We start from the raw sequence: 21,607 nt of genomic DNA, 5'->3' as shown, positions 1-21,607 counted from the left end.
GATGTATTTAACCAAGTAAGGTTATATCTAAATCTAATATACTTCTGGAAGCGAAGACTCGCTCGGGGTCCGGGTGGCGTAACTGGCAAGCGCACCGCACGGCAAGCGGAGGTTGCGGGTTCAAGCCCCGTCCCGGGCCAGTTCTTTTATTCCAGAATGATCTAAATTTATTTATTTAATTATTAATTTAATTAAGAGATGGTGCCTAAAGCCTACCTCTAATATCTAATTACTTAGTTCCAATCATTTAATATAGCCATATTATAGCCCGATAATTAGGCGATCGTTTGGTGTTGAAATAGGTTTGATTCAGATAACGTGAGAGATTTCTCTAACAAATAAAACAAATATGTAATAAACAAAAACTAGGTTATACAAAATTGAATCCTCGAATAAGACTAATGATCGAGAGAGAGAGCTCACAATTTCAGTTAAAAAACCACACTACTTCAATTCATGTGTCTTATATCTTCCTCTTGAGATCTGTTTCTGGATGAATGTTCTTTCTCATGTTCTTTAATGGCACATAAATAAGTCTTTTTCTTCACTGTATTTACCGACTTAATAATTCATTTAGGAGACTTCGGGAATCAGTTATGGGCATTGGCCGTATGGAGATGATGTGGAATAGGTCTGTCCTCTTTTGGGTCTTCTGGCGTACTCCTCAAATAATTCAAAATTCTTTCTATTTCTAACGAATCAGTATCTCGTATTTTTCCACGTGAACAGGAAAAAGGGGATTTTACTGAGGGGGTTGGCAGTTCCCAGGGTGACTAAAATTTTAGGAGATAAGGAAAACCAAAAAAAGGGAAGTTCAACTTCTGTTGAAGGAAGTGACTTTTACCAGTTTCCTTCGTTTTAGAAAATATAATTTTCTCACCAGAATCATAAAATATTTTCGTCTAAAATTTTACTATTTCGATTAAATTGTTAATTAATTACAGGCGCGGTGTTCTAAATCTCTCATAAGTATTTGCATTATTGGGCTGCAATTTTCAAATTGCAAACCTATAAATTCCCAAATATTACCTCATGGATTCTGGATCCATATTATTATCTATATTAAATGCTTATTTCAGATAGCCAACTATTTAAATTTGCCATGAAGAAATGTTTTCATCCTGTATTAGAAGCTTCCTAATAAATATCAGTCACTGTTCAAATGTTCATTACATAAAAGTTTCTTGGAGACCAAATTTTTCCCTTTGGCAAAGAAAAATTTTGTCCAGGAATATCACTTTATGCAAGATGGTGCTACTCCCCGCCACACCCAAGATGCATTTGAAAGTATTTTCAACACCTATCAGCATCATATTATTGAATTAGGTTACTAAAAATTTGTGGGTAGTGAGGTTGAGTGGCTTCCTTACAGCCTTGACTTAACTCTTGTGACTTTTTTCTCTGGGATTATATAAAAGATAATTGTTATAAGGAAGTGCCAAAGAATGCAGAACAATTAAAGATTGCAATTAAAATGGTTGTTAAGATTATCAAAAGTGACATGCTAGAAATGGTTTTAGGGGTTTGAAAAAAGGCTTGAATTTTTTGCTGAATCAGATGGGGACACTTTGAAAATACAGTAAGACCCTGCATAATGTTGCCTCAATATAACACGGTCTGCTCAAAGCCTTAAAAAAAATAAATAAATAATAAAAAAAAGCTCAAATTTACACTGATTCAAATTATTGTTATTGCGACATTTCATTGATTCATATATTCATATATAATACGATTATTCCCAAACACAAACCAATCAGCAAAAGGTGGCAATTTGTTGTAGCACTGTACTTTCCTTAAATCTATGTTTATTTGGTGAAAAAAATATAACATCGTGGATGCCATTGGCAATATTAACTTCGCTTGGCAAGAATTAACAACAATTAACTGATAACTGCACAAATAAAGCGTGGAAGAAGTTATTACTGAAGGTATCCAAGAATTTTCAACAAGAAGAGTCTATCGCTGAATCATTAGGTTGACCTAATTTGGTCAACCTAATTGATACAGCAGGACTAGGAGATGTAGACAAACAGGATATTGAGGAATTACCGCAGTTTTCTGGTGAGAGTCTTATCAACGACGACCTTCAAGAGCAGACAGAACAAGGAATTGGTGTAGAACTGGAAAACAGTGATTCTGAAAATGAAGAACCCAAAGAATTTCTCTACAGATTTTCTTAGTAAAAGTTTGGTAATGATAACCAAAATCATTGATCAAATTGTAGCAGATTATCCAGATTTTGAAAGGAGTGCAAAAGCAAGATGAGACATTTTGGATAATCTCCTGCTACCAGCATTTGCTTAATGAAAGAAAGAAAAAGCAACAAATGACACTAGATGACTTCATCGCAGAAACATCAAGAATTTCAGAAGAGCCAGAACCTTCATTACAAAAAATGAACTTTATATTTCTGTGTGCATATGTTTGTGTGTTATTTAACATCCCTATTTACTCTGTGTTAAAATTACAGGTATACCTCACCTTACGTCGGTAATTGGTTCCAGGAAAACGACTTAAGTCGAAAAACGACGTAAGTCGAATTTACTTGTCCCCGAATCTACTTGTCACTAGGCTAAACCATAAATTACTATTTCCAGTTCTGTATTTTATTTATTAATGCATTTTTAATAATATATGGTTAATAAGAATCTATTTTAAGCTTACAAACAAATAAATTTTAGTTTTTAATAGAGTACAGAAAAAAGTAATCTAAATTTACGAATGCATGTACTGTACTGTAAATACAGTACATACTTGTAAATGTATATATTTTAATATGATTTTATGTGCTTTAAACGCTTTTCTAGTGATATTACGACTTCAATATTTGTGGCAGACAGACGTAAAGTTGAATAAAATGACTTAAACTTGATTTTTATTTTTCCGTATACTTTTTTTACAAACGACGTATAATCGGGAACGACGTAACTCGAAACGACGTAAGTCGAGGTATACCTGTACCTTGTTTATGCTGTTTCGTTTAGCGCTTTGTCGTCTAGGAACGTATCCCCTGCATTATGCAGGGTCTTACTGTAGCAACCATTAAAATGAATTTAATACTGTATAATGTGCTTTTGGTCTGAATAAAATCCAAAATGGATTCTTGCCACAAAAAGAGCTAAATGGCAACCAACCAGGCAAATGGAAAAGAACCAATTCTTTGTTCGGTTCATTTTAGCAATAATTGCTATTATTTATCATCAACTGCACACAAGATCCTAAAAAAAAAAAAAATGCTATTCCCTTAATAATTGAATTTCCTTATCATCTGAAAAAGGTAACATTTCTGTAAAAATACTGACACAAATTAAAGTTAACAAGCACAAATTTTTCCACAGCTAGAGCTCTGGGTGCAAAAATTTCACCTGGTCATATTATAGAACCTTGAATTTCCTCACCCTACAAACAGCATATTGATAAAACTATTCCCTGATGCTTGCCATATGATTAAACTTTTAAGAAATATGTTTGCAGAAAAACAGGTGTTGGTTTTAGCTTCTGTCAAGGAATTCTACACTTGTTTGTTTGTTGCAGTGATAAATAAATGTAAGAGCTACATTCAACTTCATTGCATTTTTTAGGTTGTTAAATGGAAGTATATTGAGGCTCTTCAACAGCTGCAAAGTTCTGAGAGTTTGAACTTGAAAAACAAGCTCACAAAGGCCCACATTAACTTCCAACAAATGAAAATGAAAGTTTACCTTCTGACTCAAATATTTATTGCTTCTGTGGTAGATGCTCTGCAAACTTGCCTAGAGTTGCAGTTGTCACAGTTTGCGGGATGTGAAGTGACTACCGAATTTGTTTGTGATATAGACAGGTATATAAATTTGCTTGTTGATGTAAAAATTTGTTGTGTATAAAAAGTTTTTAATTTAAGATTTTGTTTCAGGCTCTTCGATATCCTTAAGAATAAAAATCCATTTTCTAGATACTTTAAGACACCTTTGCGAGTTTCAAATCAGCATTTATGGTGGCCCTTTCTGATCAAAATGGAAGAGGGACTACAGCAGCTTGCATTTGAGAATGAACAGCTGATCATAAAGTCAGCATGACATACATCATTGACAGATTTTATTTGCAATAATCAAGGCTATATTTGAAGAGTTAATAGCATCACCTTTACCTCTATTAAAGTATAAAGAAGATATTCATTGTGTTTCATTTACTATTACATAATTTTTGATATGCATGTTTATATTTTTTTCAGTTATCTTCTTACATACAAGTCATCACAAGAGTATATTGAATTGTTTTTTTGGTATGATCAGGTAAAAAGGTGGATGGAACAACAACCTCACAACAATCCAGTTCACTGCAGCATACAAGTACTGTATTTGCTTAAATGCAATTTAAAACGAGTGAAAAGACAAATGCAACGCCTCAGGATACAACAATTCTCAGTGTGGCATCAATAAATTCTACATCACATCAACATTTTCATACCAACAAGATAGTTCTTGGACATGATTTTGAAACATGGGAGATGGAAAAGCTATGCCTGATTTATCACTTTGTCCATAACATATATATCAACAGTAAAATATGGGTATACCTCATCTTTTATAAATATATATTGATTATTAATGTTTGGGATTCAATAAGAAGACAGAGATGATGAATATTTGTAACTGAGACAACTTTTATTCTAAAAACTAAAACAATAACATCATGATGTAAATCCAACAGACGGGTCCTCCCATGTGAGCATGTGACACAAAATTGCCAGTGTGAGACAGAAGGGACAAGATTTCTCTGTCCAAGGGAAGTCTCCCTGCCAGACCAAATTGGCTCTCACTTGCAAGTACTAATATAAAAGAAATAATATATATACACAGAGTTCCTTCTCAAATTTTTGTCTAATTTTCATGACTTTCCCTGACCCTCGCATCCATCACAGTATAGCATATTGACAAAATAAAACAGCATTTGACTTCCTATGCATGTATGTTTTGCTTCTCCAATGTTTTAGTTAGTTATTTTTTCTAATCAACAGTTATATATTTTTTTTATAATTGCCAAATTATTAAAATTAAAAATAAAATGTTTTATTAAAATTCTGTTATTCATCCACAACCTATAACCCAATCTGTTATTTTTTGTCAGCTGCTTCTAGCTTCCAATTGTATAAATTAATGGCAGTTTGGTGCATGCATAGTTTGCTAACTCTCCATATCTGTACTGTAAAAGTTTGATGGAACCAAACTTTTCAGCAAATCCCATTTATATTCAGTATTTCAACAACCATAGTAATTGCTATATAATACCCACTGATGAGAATTGCTGAGAATCAAATGAACTATTTTCAATTTGATCAATTTTCTGGAACGTTTACAATCATTCTATAATCAAACCAATATGCAATAACAAATCCAAATTTAAAATAGTTCAAACATTTGGTTAAAAAATCAAAATATATAAAAATATTTATAACAATGTCTGAAATGTTATCAATTTAATACATCTAAGTACTCAATGAAGACTAAATGTAGTTGAAAACAAAAAATTGCATATAAAATAGAATAGTAGAAGCCGTTCTTCAGGTTAAGCCTTAATCCTCTCCCCCCACAGGAGGAATTTCGAAAATCCCTTCTTAGGGTGGTTTTCACAACATACCCTAACTGTGTACAAAGTTTCACCTCTAGGTTCAGCGGTTTGCTCTGGGCGATGATAAATCAATCAGTCAATCACTCAGTCAGTCAGTCAGGACAAGTAATTTTATATATTTAGATTAAATTTCTCTCTTAATAAGTTTTCTGAACTTTCTAAAATATTAAAAAACTGGGAAAAAAATCAGAAATTGTTTTGTTACTCAATCAAAATTATTTATCAAAATGAAAAATGATAAATAATACCATTTAAATCATTTATCATTTTGTGTACTTTGTAAATTTTTGTAAAACTTTTGTTTAAGTTTGAGAGAAATTTTGGGTCCTGAAAATATTCTGCACCCTTTTTCATAAGATGTATTGCACCATATTACTTCTTGCTGCCTGCATATTTTGTCAGCAAAAAATCAACAAGTCAGCCAGGAAGCAAATTCCCTGACATTCCATGACTTTTTCTGAACACTACTGAAAATCCCTGACTTTCCAGGTGTGTAGGAACCCTGTATATATATAATTATAATTTGTTTATTTTTAGCATCAGTAATATTTCTATTAAAAAGTACAAATTTCAAAAAATTTGTAATCATTTGTAAAAATTTATAACAGTAAAGTGATTTGCTTCTAAAATTAGAATTTAAATATAAAGCATAAACAATCAAAAGAGAATATAAAGTAAACTGTTATGACTTCAGACTTTTATCAGATATAAATTTTCTATTTACATTTTATGAATTACTTTATTTTTATTAGCTGTTTTATCTGATAATATACAGTGGTATTTTCAGGGATGCAGTATCTATTTATATTAAACTGATTTGATTGATTTTGACTGAAAAAAATTGATTGGATTTACAACTTGCTTAACAACAATTTTCCAGAAAAAAGTTAAACCATAAAAATAGCTACAGATTTTTATGGTCTAACATTTTTTGAGTTATTTGTATTTTTATACAAAAAGCCCAAAAATACTTGTTAGCTATCATTAAATTATTTTTTAATCTAATAATTTTTATAATCAATTACAGCAGCTTTATGGAATAGTAAATAAACATTGATGATGTATGCAATCATATAATACTCAAAAAATCAAAATTATTGATAGTTACAACAGAATCTGCTTATCACTTTGAGATATCACAATGGTAACTGACTCATGCTATTAAAATGGTAAATAACAAATCTAAGATTAGGTAAAATTTCAGTTGCATTTGCTTTGATATTAAAGGACATGTTAAAACAATTAAAAATTCTATTACTTGAAAATTCATTAATTATTGTGAATTAATAACAGTTCATCCATTATTGTGCCTTTAACAGCAACTAGCATATAACTAAAAGAAACGATAGCAATTTAAACATATGTGCTGCAAACAAATAAACATTAAAACAACTCACATTTAATGTTTAAAAGCATTAATAACAATAATTGATGTTTTCAACCACATGTTGAGGCAAAAACATCAGAACTTAAAAATGCTTATTTGCTCAAACACCAAATGATAACAATAACTAAACTCTATAATAAACTAAGTTTCACAAGTGCATTTCAACTTATATGCTTTGGAACATGATAATTCTGATGAACAATAACAATATCCATAATAAAATTACATATACAGCCCGATAATTTTACTAATCAAACAAACAGCCAGATTCTTTTGAACTACATTAAAGTTAATTAATTAAAAAGATTAAGAAATTTGGCAAGAGATGGAACTTAACTGCCTATCTCTAGCCAAATTACTCAATATCTTGAATCAGTTTGTCAATATTTGTATCAATACGTGGAGTTTACTAACTAAACTAGTTCATCAATTCACTTTATAATTGAAATGATGCAAGTTTACAGTATTTTAAGAAACATAACTTAAACTTTGAATATTTCCCATTTTCTATGTAGACTGAAATAATAGACTATTTTTATAGATAAACAGAATTAAAAATAGTAAATATTTGTTTATTTTAATTACAGTTATAGAATGGATATATTACATCATTTGTGTATTAAAAAAAAACAATTCAAAATGATTTGCAAAGCATCAAAATCAATAAAAACCTATACTGTATACAGTTGTTGTCATATGAAAACATGACTACATTGAAGCGCCATCTACAGATCGTTTCCTGCTACAAATCGACGCCATTTTACTCTTCTAATGAATTTATATAAATTAAATCAAGAAATATACGCTTTATGATCTTACAATAGATCCAAATGAATAAGACAAGCGTAATAAAATTCAATTTAAATAACATCTCCATCGCCTATAATCAAAGGTTTCGAATCGGATTTTCTCAACGTTGAAATTAACATGGCGCCACATCAATGTGATTCACCACTTGAAGCAGGACTCTATAAATTCCAATTTAGCTCATTTTTATAAGCAATTATTACCTGTCTAACAGAAATAAGCTGTTATATTCATTATATTACGCAATCGCCACGCGTTAATCGCATAAATAAGCATCCTATCGGTCAGTGTTAAGCTGGCCAGCGGACGAGTACTTATATTACGCTCGTACTAAAAATCTAACGAATAAAATTGATTTAAACTATTTTTACCTTATTATTTCCACGGTACTTCACGTTTTTTTCTGTAGAAACCTTTCGATCTTATGGAAATGTTTACGGGAACCGCCAAAATTCTTCACCTTCGCACAAAGAAGCAAAAGCGGAAGTGTTGCCAATTCGTAACGTTTTATTTTTATTTCATGATGAACATGGTGAAGAATCCAATTTTAAATGGAAATCTCCTATATAAAATAATAAATTATTACTTTCGTGGTATTTTTAAATACTAATTTGCATTAAAATATCATTTCTCGATTATCGGTACAGTATATATACGTATAATGAAATCGGAAATAATCATTTATCGTAATATATTTTTGTATAGGTGTTTCTCAAGTTACAATCTTGTTGAAGATATTTAAGTCTTTGTCATTATAAAATTATCTAAATCCAAATTTTTCTTGCAAGAAAACGTGTCTAGATATCGGATTTTCATACTTTCCTTTTAACTTTCGATGGACGTTTCGGTTGTCAATTCTCACATGATCTTCCCACACAAAATTGTTAAATATTCGGACATGTTACTCCGATGTTTCTGAATTAACCGCCGGCAACAGAAAGCAATTTTGCTAGTCATAGGGAAAGTAATGGAGCAGCATATAGGTCCAGAATTAAAAAAAAATAATAAAATTACGAGTGTTAACGTCGCGTTTTTATCGTCTTTCGCGTTGTTCTAGCAACTTTCGGAGTTTTTACGTTATTGTAAGTATGGCATGCGTGAGAAATGTGAGCATTATGGTACGTATGTAACTTTCCATGTCGAAGCACGAAGACGAACATAATAACAAAAAAAAAAGGAAGAAAGGACTTCCGGATGGCCGAGTGGTTTAGGCGATAGCCTACTGCTCTGGAGATCCAGAATCGAATCCGAACGGATCGAAGGGTTTATCCATCTGGATATGTCGGGCCCGGTACCACCCGGCTGCTGAATTGTGAGCCTGGCCGAACCCATAATGGGTTTGCTAGAAAAATCCCTTTAAAATGACCACAGGGCGGAGTTTAAAAATACCAAAAAAAAAAATAAATAAATAAACTTCTCCCAGAGAGGTATGATATAACGGAGCGCTAAAACGGCAAGTGACGAATCTGTCTCGAGATCTGAAGGACCCAAAATCAAATTCATTTTTATGAATTAAAACAACTAGAACTTTATTGATGTGATTTTTTTTATTTTGTGCAAATTCATTAAAAACAAACGAAGCAAAATAAATAAAATCCGATAATATAATGATAATAGTAACAACATAATCGGATAATTCGATGATTATAAACTTTTAATCTTTACGTAATTTTTTTTTTCATATTTATTAATGTCAATATAACCGGCACGTTAAAATAAATTCATATATAATGATACACACATATAAATATAAAATATATAATACAGATAATTAAATATAAAAGATATATAATATAGATAATTAAAACGAACAAGTGTGAGCGCGAGTGATCTAAAGTATTTTATTTATTTATTTACATATCAATTAATGTAAGTGTAATGTATATCATTATAATAATTTCTAAATCATTTTTTCTTTTGTAATATTGTCGGTGATAAATAATGTAGCATCTGAACTATAATTTATTTGTTTTTGTTTTTTCTCTTTCCATCCTGTGGGCATTAAAAGGGTCTTTTATCCACACTTATCGTGGGTTTTGCTAGGCCCACGAAGGGGGTAACGATTGAGAGAAGGGCACATATCCGGGATGGACTATCCACGAAAAATTCTTAAACAGTCGCACGCACGGATTAAATCCCGGCTCCCCCAGAGCAGTAAGCTGATTCCTAAAACCCTCGAAAATTTGGCCGCTACTTTTCGTTAATTTATTTATATCATTTATATATATTTTTTATATTAATATATATACCTCAATACGTACTTTAAGTATAAAAAAATTATTTTCAATATTATAATTAAAGAGTTTTGTTTAATTTAATTAAAAAAATAATAGCAATTATATAATTTATAAATAAATTCTCAAAATTTGCAATCATATTGCTAATTATATTTATATAGTTCTTAAAATTAAATTTAATTCATTTGATTTTAAATATTGAAGATGTTACTATAATTCATTCTAAAATACATGTGCTTATAACGCAGTACTTAAAATTACAACGTAATCCATATTGTAGCTATCTTTGTAAACGCGGTACTTACACAACGTGATTTCGATACAATTTATACGAAATCATGTCTATATTCTTCTATTAATAGTAGATGTTCATTCAGTTAATACTGAAATGAAAGCTTTAAATGATAATGAATTTGTACAGTTAAAAGATGACGTGTACCCAAAATATGTAGATAATACCAATGGAAACAGTTAAGCCGAAGATTTTGGTAAATCTATTAAGGAATTCAATTTTTTAAAAAAATTAAGAGAATCAGACTTGAAAAGAAAGTTAGAAAATATTTTTGTGGTTAATGATTTTCTATCGAGCGCTCCAGCAAATTTCAGACAATTGGAAATTTGTTTTGCACCATACAACAAACTTCAAAAATAATTGAAACAAAAGTTTTAGTTCAATTATTTCTGAAGTTCGGCAGACTTTCACAACCGACTTCTTGAAAACTAAACCAGCAGAAGAATCTGAAGAAATCGAAAGTCATTGCAATGTCCAAAAGGTTTCAAACCATGAAGACTAGTGTCTTCTAATTGTATTTGTAACCTTATAACCCTGGTAATGCAAAAGCGAGACCAGGATGTGCATGTTATTTTAATGTACGAATAAATATTAAATAAAATGAAATGAAACCATGAAGACACTAGTCATTGATTGGTTTGGTTTTATTCGTATACGGCAAAGCGACACATGGGCGATCTGTCGAGAATGTCTCCAGGGAGGTCTTTTATGTAAAACTGGCCCTATTTCGAATTTTATCCATGTTTGGTTACTAACATTAGGAAAACCCGAAAACTCCACGTGACCAGTCGGTTGGTGAGGCGCGAACCAACGACCAATTACTAGTGTTCGTTCAATGATTTTATGTTCTCGGCAACTGGTGGACTCCGATGATTGGCAAATAAAATATATCGGTGAAATGTTGTTTTGGAAGATAGCATTAAAGACGATTAAAATTTGTTTTTTGTATTCAATGAAAATTGATATAAGGTAAACGCACCGGTAGTGGACACTGCACGAGTAGTGGACACTTTGAACTTCAAATATGAGTAATAAGGTTGTAGATGGCTTCACTGTTCAAACATACAAAGCATTCAATAGACAGAACTTCTGTTTACTGAATGATTTGTATGTTTGAACAGTGAAGCCATCTACAACCTTATTACTCATATTTGAAGTTCAAAGTGTCCACTACTCGTGCAGTGTCCACTACCGGTGCGTTTACCTTAATACAGTTCTTTATTTTACTAATTGTTTAATAAGTTTTTTTATTTTGGTTTGTTTAGAAATTCATGTTTTGTTAAAAGAAATTTTCTGAATTAAATAAAACTGCTTTTTACATCAAAGATAAATTTTATATTTAAAAAACTCATTTTGGAACATAAATCCACTTTTTGTGTAATGTGAATCTCGTATAATGAGATTTTTATAACGCAGCATTTTTTTTTTTTTTTGGAACGTAACTACCGCGTTATATGAGGGTTACATCTATTCACAAATAAACAGATAAGCATGTCTTCACGCCCGTGATCCAGTAAGGCAAAAGGATACTAAATCCCCTACAACTCATTCACTCAGCAGCTTTCTCCCACCTTCCGTTTTCATAAATTATATTCACAAATACTTCTTTAAAATTATTCTAAATTTCATAGAATTTAAAGAAAATCCAACTTTATAATCTCAAATTCAGTTATGTTTATGCTATAAAATATTATACAGTATATATTATGTATATATACATTATAATATGAAATAGAATGTCTTGTCCGCATATCTGTTCTCCATACACTTCTAAACCGTTTGACCGATCTGCACCAAATTTTTCATAGTTATTCTCCAAGCTCCCGGGAAAATAGATGCTACCACAAAACTTGTATTTTCCATTCTTTCTGATTTTATTCCTTTATCACTTCGCGATAAACATAACAACGGTAGTCCATTTACCAAACTTTTAATACGGTTTTCATTTTAATGTTTATTACTTTTCAGCCAGGCAGCGCCGGACAGAGCTGCTAATACCTTATATAACCTGTCGGTATATAAATTCACATATATAAAAAAATTTCAGTTTATAGAGCTATGTACGTTTTGTACATTTTGAAACATTAAATTTAGCTAGAGGTTACTTGGCTGTGTGTTTGCAATTGAATATAGCAAAAAATTATTAAAAAAACAATACGACTTAAGCAAAATGTTCATATGGCAGAGTTTATTTCATTATTACAGTACTTAGAAAAAATTTATCAATCTGTTTTTTATTATTTTTTAATAAAAATATACATTTGAACATAAAATAAATAATAATATTTTTATCATAAATATATCTCAATAATCTGAAAAAAATAAATATATATACAGCAAGACCCCGCTTAACGCGGAGGATGCGTTCCTAGATGACAAAGCGTTAAACGAGGTCATTTTAACATAGAGCAAATAGGGATAGAAGAACATGCGACCAAAAATAAACAAATTTTACTTTAATTATAAGTTATTTTTATATTAATTTATATATTAATATATGTTAAATAACACATAAACACATGCGCACAGAAATGCATAATAATATAATAATTAATTTTTTCCTGACTTTTCTGAAATTCTTGTTTTTTGCAATAAACTCGTAAAGTTTCATTTGTCGCTTTTTTCTTTCCTTAAGCAAATGTCGGTAGAAGAAGATCGCATCCAAAACGCATCGTTTCGCTTTTGCACTCCTTTTAAAATCTGGATCATTCGCTACGATTTGATAAACGATTTTGGTTATCGTTATCAAACTTTTCCTAAGGAAATCTGTAGAGAAATTTTTTGGTTCTTCGTTTTCAGAATCACTATTTTCCAGTTCTACGTGGCTCCCTTGTTCTGCCAGTTCTTGAAGGTCGTCATTGATAAGACTCTCATCAGAAAACTGCGGCAATTCCTCAATATCCTGTTCGTCTACATCTCCTAGTCCTGCTGTATCGATAATAGTGTTTGTTCGACTTAACGATACAGCGATAGGCTCTTCTCGTTGAGAATTCTTGGATACCTTCCGCCATAACTTCTTCCATACTTCGTTCGTGCATTTATCGGTTAATTCTTGCCAAGAGAAGCCGATATTGCCTATGGCAGGGATGGCGAACCTTTTTGAGTCTGCGTGCCACATACTAAGCATATTGAGCATACTTTTCTTTAAAAATGTTTATGCATGCAGAAGTTTTAGACTTCGATATTTAAATTTGGCCGAATGGCCGAGCGGTCAAAGTGGTAGCTATCGCTCTTGTAACCCGAGATCAAAACCCCAGAAAATTTTCAGGTGGATATCCATTCTTCACCACCCGGCTGTCCCATTGTGGACTTGCTAAATAAAAAAGCCCTCTTAGTACCCACAGGGCGAAAAGAGGTTTAAAAAACTATATTTAAATAAATAAAATAATATACTATAATTAGAGTAAATGTAAAGAACCTGATTGAAAAAGATGATAAACCGAAATCATATAATTCGGTACGTGCTAGATGATTTCTTCGACGTGCCACTTTGGGCACGCGTGCCATAGGTTCGCCACCTCTGGCCTATGGCATCCATGATGTTATATTTTTTTCCAAAACTGCACCTAACAAACAGATTTAAACAAAGTACACCTTTTTGCCACATTTTTCTGATTGGTTCGTGTTCGTAAATAATCGTATTATATACGAATCAATAAAATGCCGTGATAATTTAAATCAGCGTAAATTTTGACTTTTTTTTAGGCTTCGAGCAGACGGCGTTATATCAAATCAGCGTTAAGCGTGGTCTTACTGTATTTTAAATTAGATATTGTGTTTGTTACAAAAAATAGATTAAAACAGAATAAATAATTTTTTAAATTTAATACATTTGTTAGTTAAATAAAAAAAATTTTTTTGTAAATATGTGTGCAGGGCTGTCAAGAGGAGGGGTTGTATGGACTTCTAAGTTCTCTCTTGGACCAGAGAGAACTTAGAAGTCCATAGCGATCCCTAAATCTGTAACATTAATGTTACTTTTATGAACAGAAAATAAAATCTTTGACTAGTTTTTATTAATTTATAAATATTTTACTTATTCAAAAAACAAAAGGGATCCGCTCTCGACGGTCCTACACATATGTATGTATGTATGTATGTATGTATGTATGTATGTATATTTGTTTGTGATAGCATTCTCCAGATGTTATGCCTTTGTACACATTTGTGCTTGGATGGCGGTGTCTTTAAGTTTTGTCCTTTTTTCTCTCAACTTTCTGGAAATTTATCTTTCTTTTTATTTATATGCAGTACTTTCCTACGAAACCGTTCCATCGTATTTAATAGAAAAATTCGCGAAAGCCCACAGATTTATTTAGAATGGCCATAAAAGTTCATTTTAGCAAACGTATCCGTGACATCAGCGCTATCGCTTCAATCTAAAACCTAACGATGCGTGAATATTTTAAAAGTATTTACTTAAATAACTTTATTAATATGATTTCCCAATCTACGTTGAACGTTTCTAAAATATAATTAACATATATCATTTTAAATTCTGTTTAGTTGCAAATTGCTCTGCTAAGAATTACTTTCTTATTTGTTTGAGAAAAAATTTTCAATCTTCGAGAATGTCTGTAGAATACGATGGAACGAATCTATGCAAAGATACGTATATAAATTAAAATTTATTTATTTGAAGTTCAAAGCGTTGTTTTTAAAAACATTTTTTACGGCAATTATGTTATCAGATTATTCACAATACAATCGTCATGTAGGTTACGTGTTAATAAAAGGTCTTTAATTATCCAAATATTTAAAATTTTTGAGTTAGCCCCCTCCCTTTTGGCACTTCTGGATCCGTGACTGGCCAGTCTAGCAACATTTAACAAAGCCAAGTGCAGTTTTCGAACCCATTCGATATTTTAAGATAACTTGAGCATTGCCTAGTACAGTACATTAGTTAGTGAGAAGAATATAAAAGTTTGTTTTTAATGTAAACTTATTTATTTTCTATTGTTGTAATATATTCAGAAATATATTAGTGTTCTTTTGTTCATAATTTCTAAATGAAATTATGAATAGCAACTTTCTATAATAAAAAAAAGGAGGGAGAAAAATGAAAGAATACTTAATTTGCTGAACATTTATTAATTAAATATATAGACCATACTATTAATTAGGAATCTAATATGTTTTATACCAATCCAGAATCAGTCTAATCTAGAATTATTCGCATTATATTTATATTATTCTGGTCTTAATAATATACTTATAATGAGCTAATCTTAATGAAAGTGTCAAAGAAAAGAAGTAAGAAATAAACAAAACCGTTGTCATGACCAATAAAGTGAACATCTGATAATTTGTAAAAATAAAAATAGAAAATACAGGACGGAATATATTAGAAGAATTAAAAAAACTGAAGACAACGGAGGGTGTGCGCTAACCGCCGGAGATACGGGTGAACTTGGTGAAGCTTGATGACTGAGTTTTTGAGTAAATTGGAAACCAGTAAGTCGAATTATGCCAGATCTAAAGTATTGGACATGTGTTTATAAGTTATCTCGGGTTTTAATTGTGTTTATTAATAATCGCTGGGATTGAATCCAATCCAGGTCCTTTGCCTCGATCTCCACAACAGATGTGCCAAGAAGATATGCAAAGAAGGGGGAGAGGCAGACCTCGCAAGAATAATCTCAAGGAAAAGGAAAAAGAAAGGTAATTGAGTGCTACAAACTAGTGAATATTATTATCAACTAAAGGAAGTTTTTAACATAAGTAGTCCTGTGACCTCGAGAGCTACGAAAATTTATGATTACTTCGAAGCATCAAGAGACACCAAGTCACAGATACAGTACAGGAAGTGCCGCAATATACTTTAAAGTCGATTTATGAGTTAATACAAGATAAATTCCTACAGCTTCATATTGAATTACAAGAAATTAAAACAGAGGTCAATGCTCTAAAGGAGGAAAATAAACATTTTCATGGAGAGTTGACAAAACTCTCAAACCGTAGAAGAATTACAGGAAACATCCAAGAATAACTCCCAATTAAAAGGTATATTAGAATATGAAATAGACAAACTAGTTAACGTAAGAAATAATAAAAATATAATTATAAAATTTCCGTTTAATTCCACTGATTATAAAAAGGAAATTATTTCATAAACAAAAGGACTTGCAAATAACTAATAGTTATATAGAAAGTTTGGTTAGACTATACAACAGTGTAACCAAACCTATAGTGAAAATATCATTACATTCCTCAAACGATAGAAATTTGATTATTAAGGAATTCCGGCAAAAGAAAGGTGAATTCAGTAATGGAAGGAAAAAATAATACTTACTTCAGATTTATGTGAGATCTAGATTGAGGAGAAAAAACTATTAGCAATAGTAAAACAAGAAAAACTTAATGGAAATAGAATTATTATAAGAGATGATTATTACATAAAAGACAACATAAAATATACACATGATGTGAATCTAGATAAAATAATTCAATTGAGTGGTTTTTGAGATAGAACTGATTGATATTATAGAGTAATGAAAATTAGATTGACTTTTAAAATAACTATTGTTTCTTCAAATTCAAGGAAACGGAACTGGAAACGGATTCGGTCTATGCTATTTTTTGTCGATACTGCGTATGGGTGTTTTCCTCATTTAGAAAACTGTAATAAAATTTACCAACTAAACTACCGAGGTTATTATATCAAGTTCATAACTGATCCAAATACTTTTGAATCCTATCTACCAGTATATCAAGAAACTAAAGAGGAATATAACCTAACAGTCTTATGTGACGTATCCAATCTCAGGATACTCGTATAGTAATGGATTTATGTCTATGAATTTTGTTTTTGTCATTGTAAGTTCTTTATTCAATTAAGGCTAAATAAAAGTAGTAGTAAATTCAATAGTAATACTATGAACTTTTTAGAGGGTGCTGTCTCAGAGGTAGGGTTTTTTCCTAAAACGTATAAGTTTTGTTTTTATAGGGAGACACTAATGTTACTGAATAGATACAACCCCCGTGCGACGAACAAGATCAACAAATGGAAATATTAAGAAATATTATATGGCATTATTGTAATTACTTATAAATTGTATAAACTGCAACAAAGTTTTTTTTTGTGATTGCTTTATATGGTTAGTAAATTTATTTACGTTTATAACTTTTTTGTAAATGTATGACAAAATGTTAAACAAAATGAATAATATGCCAACATATTATAATTAATACGTTATCATATAACAAAATCAATGTTGGATATCAACAAAAACTCCTTTTTGTAACAAGTATATCCTATTACAAATAAACTTTACTTACTACAGTATAAAAAGTGAAAAAGTCTTCTACAACAGTCAGAACACAATTAATAATAGCAGAGTCGATCTACCTTTAGAGCAGTAAAGAACAACGTTTTCAAGATGCCAACCGCAAGCATCTTTCTTTTACGGAGTTGTAGATAAAGCCTGCAACTCTGTAAGACTACAACTCCATAACTATATACACTATTGATATGCCAACTAGTAACGTATAGTTTATTCTTATTCTTTTTACAGGTCAAGTTTTGTAAAATTTTCTTCGTCACGAAACATATTAATTACATCTTCATTAAAATTGCATAAGGGAACGAGGCAGAAAACAGGAAAATAAAATAAAACTGCCACAGCCTCGAGGTCCGCATATGACTGCTGTAGAGGCCCTTCTGCACCTACACTTAAACTGTTTAAATTAAAAGTCTCCCTTTGTGTTGTTCGGACGGTTGTGAATGAACGTCAGAAGACTTCACAATATTTCTTTTTTTTGTATTTAGCTTTCAATTTTGTAATTTTTCAATTATAATCTGTCTGCTGTTTAATTCAACCCCTATATTTCGGTTTTCTTTTTTAAATTCTAATTTTACGTGAGCTTCCATTGATTTATTGCAATAATAATTCCTCATAATTTCATTCAGGATAATTCATCATGTATTATTAAATTTTATAGGCATTTTATTACAAGAATTTGCTGTTGTAAAACTTGTCTAGTACTGTAAAAAAAATCATTCTTATTAATCACGAACTAAGATGCAAAGAAAATTCTGTTGGAAATTCACGTAATAGCGCCACACAGAAGTATATGTTTCCTTTAAAATAAAAGTAAAATATTGTTAAAAAATTAAAACATTTTGTGATAACAGTAAAAAATATTATCTTATATTACAAATTATATAAAATTATTCTGCCTTCCTCAAAAGTCAGATGCTAAGTAGATAGAATCAATCTTATAAGGTGTAGTTACATGATGATAAAACATTCATTCACTGTGCATCAAGAAAGTTGTTCGATTCGTTAAGATTAACGTCAAATTTACGTGAAAATATGCACTTTAAAATTGTTCAATGTAAAAGTACAGAAAAGGCGTAAAAATACAACTATCCCAAACAAACAATACAATGTAGGTGTAGCCTGTAGTGACTTTTTGAACACTGTATCATGTTTATGTCAGCCTTTTCATATTTAGATATGGAATTTAGGTGAATATATTTTATGGAAGTATACTTATGGGAAGACTCCACAAAACTGGAATTTCATACTTAAGATAACACGAATACTGGCAAGTCTTGTACGAGGTAAAATATTCGAAAGTCGATCGGCAATGAAATGAGAACGAAACGAATTTTTTCATTGTTTTTGTTTAATTAAATAATTTTTTTATTTAAACACAATCTTAGTAGTTTTGTTCCAGTCATTTCCTGATGATAATACGCTCTTCAACTTATTACATCCGTATTCATTAGGCTAATCAATTTATACTAAATTTAAATACAAAACATTTAAATAAAAAAAAGAACGAAAGGTAAAAAATATCCGCTAATTCGTTTAATTGATCATATTAGCGACACGATCTTCCTGAATATCAATTGAATGTATCAACGTTAAAACTGAAACACGAATGCAAATATACGTATCGAGGAAATACAGCAATAAATTTGTTATTTATGATACAGTTGTAGTAAAATGTACAAAAATTTAATTTATATTAAAAGGAGGAACTAATTTGAACTGATAAATTAGTTATTGCTGTAAACTGTATAATACAAGCTGAATCAACTATTAAGAAGTTCGACGTTAAATTAAAAATCGAATATAATAACAGTTATGAATTTCCATATGCTAACGATCGAATATAACGTATGAATAAAATACGACAAAGAAAATCAATAGGTAAATCATTTATCATTATTCCCAATTTCTTAATTCCTTTTTAAATATAAAAAAAAAACATGCAAAAATTCAATTAAAATAAGATGTGCAATTGTAAAAGTTCTCACGTGCTTTTTTAATGAGAAGAGTTTGGTTTGTTTTCTCGTAAGATATGAAATAAAACATCTAGAAAAAATAAAGGCTCACTTTATTATATAAAAGGCATGTGACTGGAAACAAAGTTACTATAAATTATAAAATCTAAAAAAAATCGCCGAAAAATATATAGTAAATTGGCATTTTATATATTTAAATTTATACTTTATGTAATATTATATAGAATATATTTTCAACACTTAGAATAATTGTATACAGTAGAGCCATGTTGGCCAAACTGGCTCCCGTATATTTGTTATAATTATTAAATATACCTAAATACATTTCTATTATGTAAAATACAAGAATAAATTCTTTAAAACGGTTTTTAGTTAGAAAGCCAGAGATTCGTTGAAAATTATTCTTTTGATTCAAATTAAACTACAATTCCATTTACGGAATGAGAACAATCTATAACATTTACTACTAATTTCAGAGGAAAGTTATTTCAATTTTAGCATTAATATAACGACAATACATCTTTATGGAACCTTTAAAAAATGGTAACGCGCCGATTCCATACAGTATTTTCATCTTTCCCTCAATAAAAAATTGATACGCTTATATCAATTTTTAATTACTTCATAATACATTTATAAACGTTTTTATCTTCATTTCTTAAACTAAAATAACGGTTTAATCCAAAAATAAGCGTGAAACCGCGATCATCGATCAAGTTATGACGTCATACCAGGACTGAACCGAAAAGTCACGTGCTTCCAATCAAACTATTGACATTTTAACAATACGAAAGCAAAATCGATAATAGAATCAATGCCGTTCAATTTATGCATTTTATACGAGAAAATTAAACGAAAAATTAATAAAATTTTCTTATTTTTTTTAAACTGCTTTTTCGAACGTACGCAGGTAACAAATGGCAGACCCATAAATCAAAATTATAAATTTGATTAACTTTTACATGGCCGAAACGGATAAATTTTTAACTGCAGATTAGTACTTGCGTGACGTATTTTGAATATATAATTTAATGAAAATATTAAAAAGTTATTGAAAGAAACAAACCTTTTAAATATCCTACGTTAAAACGATGATCGATACATCACTATCAGCGCCCTCTTCCGGTCGAAATATACAATAATCATAATATTTGAAAATAAAATAATTTAAATTGTTTAGATTTTTATTTTTTAAATATTTGAAATTGTAATTTAAAAATTGCATTTAAAAATTATCATACGAAATAAAGCTTGTTACTTCTATTAATACTTATTAATTGAAATTTAAATTAACTTCTTTAAATGTTAATTAATTATTGTACACGTGGAAAATTAAATTGCCAATTAGCTTAATTAATAATTGGTTTTAATTAAATTTTTAGTTTTTTAAATGTATTTTAAATTAATTAAAACAAAATTATTATAGCTACAAAAATTGATTTTTTAATTAACTAACAATATGTTATTGACAATTATTACTAATATTTTATACATAACATTTAGAGGAGAAGGTGGTATTATGGAACCCAAATTACATTTTAGTGAATTGTAAACAAGGTATCATAACTACACCCACATTTTTTGTGCGAAAAGTACTGATAACTAGTAAACTAAATGTTCCTAATTGGATTTTTCGCTAGTGTAACTATAAGTATGGTTTTTGAAGGCTTTTGTACAAAAAGTCCGAAAGTAGGCTTAGAGAAAATCGGGTGGTAATATGGAACCTTACTGTATATTTTCAAAAAAATGTTTTAAAGTAGCCAAAAACAAATAGGAAAATACAAAAAATGTTAAATAATTACCAAATTATTTACTCCAATGTATTTTATCGCAAAAATGCTTTTATAATAGAAAAATATGACCTCCACCAACAACATATATTCCAGCAGCTCTTTTTCGATATTCTCGGGAAGAATTGACTTTCTACCTAGTGTCTTTTTCACAAATTGCTCCGAACGAATGTTTGCTTGCAAAGAGAGAGTTCGGAGGAGTTGAGTTCCATATTACTGTAAAAGCACCAA

General features: G+C 30.2%; 1 protein-coding gene across 2 annotated transcripts in view; it reads right to left on the bottom strand.

Moving 5' to 3' along the window:
* The window catches only part of LOC111628307 (double-stranded RNA-specific editase 1-like), a 39,476-nt gene that overhangs the window by 9,055 nt on the left and 8,814 nt on the right, over positions 1-21,607 (bottom strand). The window contains exons 1-2 of one of the 2 annotated variants that reach the window (XM_023372067.1): positions 20,653-20,726; positions 8,173-8,363 (exon numbers count right to left, since the gene is read on the bottom strand). The gene's annotated coding sequence lies outside the window, so the exon portion shown is untranslated. Of the gene's footprint in view, positions 1-8,172; positions 8,364-20,652; positions 20,727-21,607 lie in introns of those variants that run through there. The other variant, XM_023372068.1, reaches the window with a different exon arrangement.

This window comes from Centruroides sculpturatus, unplaced genomic scaffold (genome assembly GCF_000671375.1).
Source record: "Centruroides sculpturatus isolate CEXI.00-Female unplaced genomic scaffold, Cexi_2.0 scaffold497, whole genome shotgun sequence".
Classification (NCBI taxonomy): Eukaryota; Metazoa; Arthropoda; class Arachnida; order Scorpiones; family Buthidae; genus Centruroides; species Centruroides sculpturatus.
This window is presented reverse-complemented; position numbering and strand designations above follow the sequence as displayed.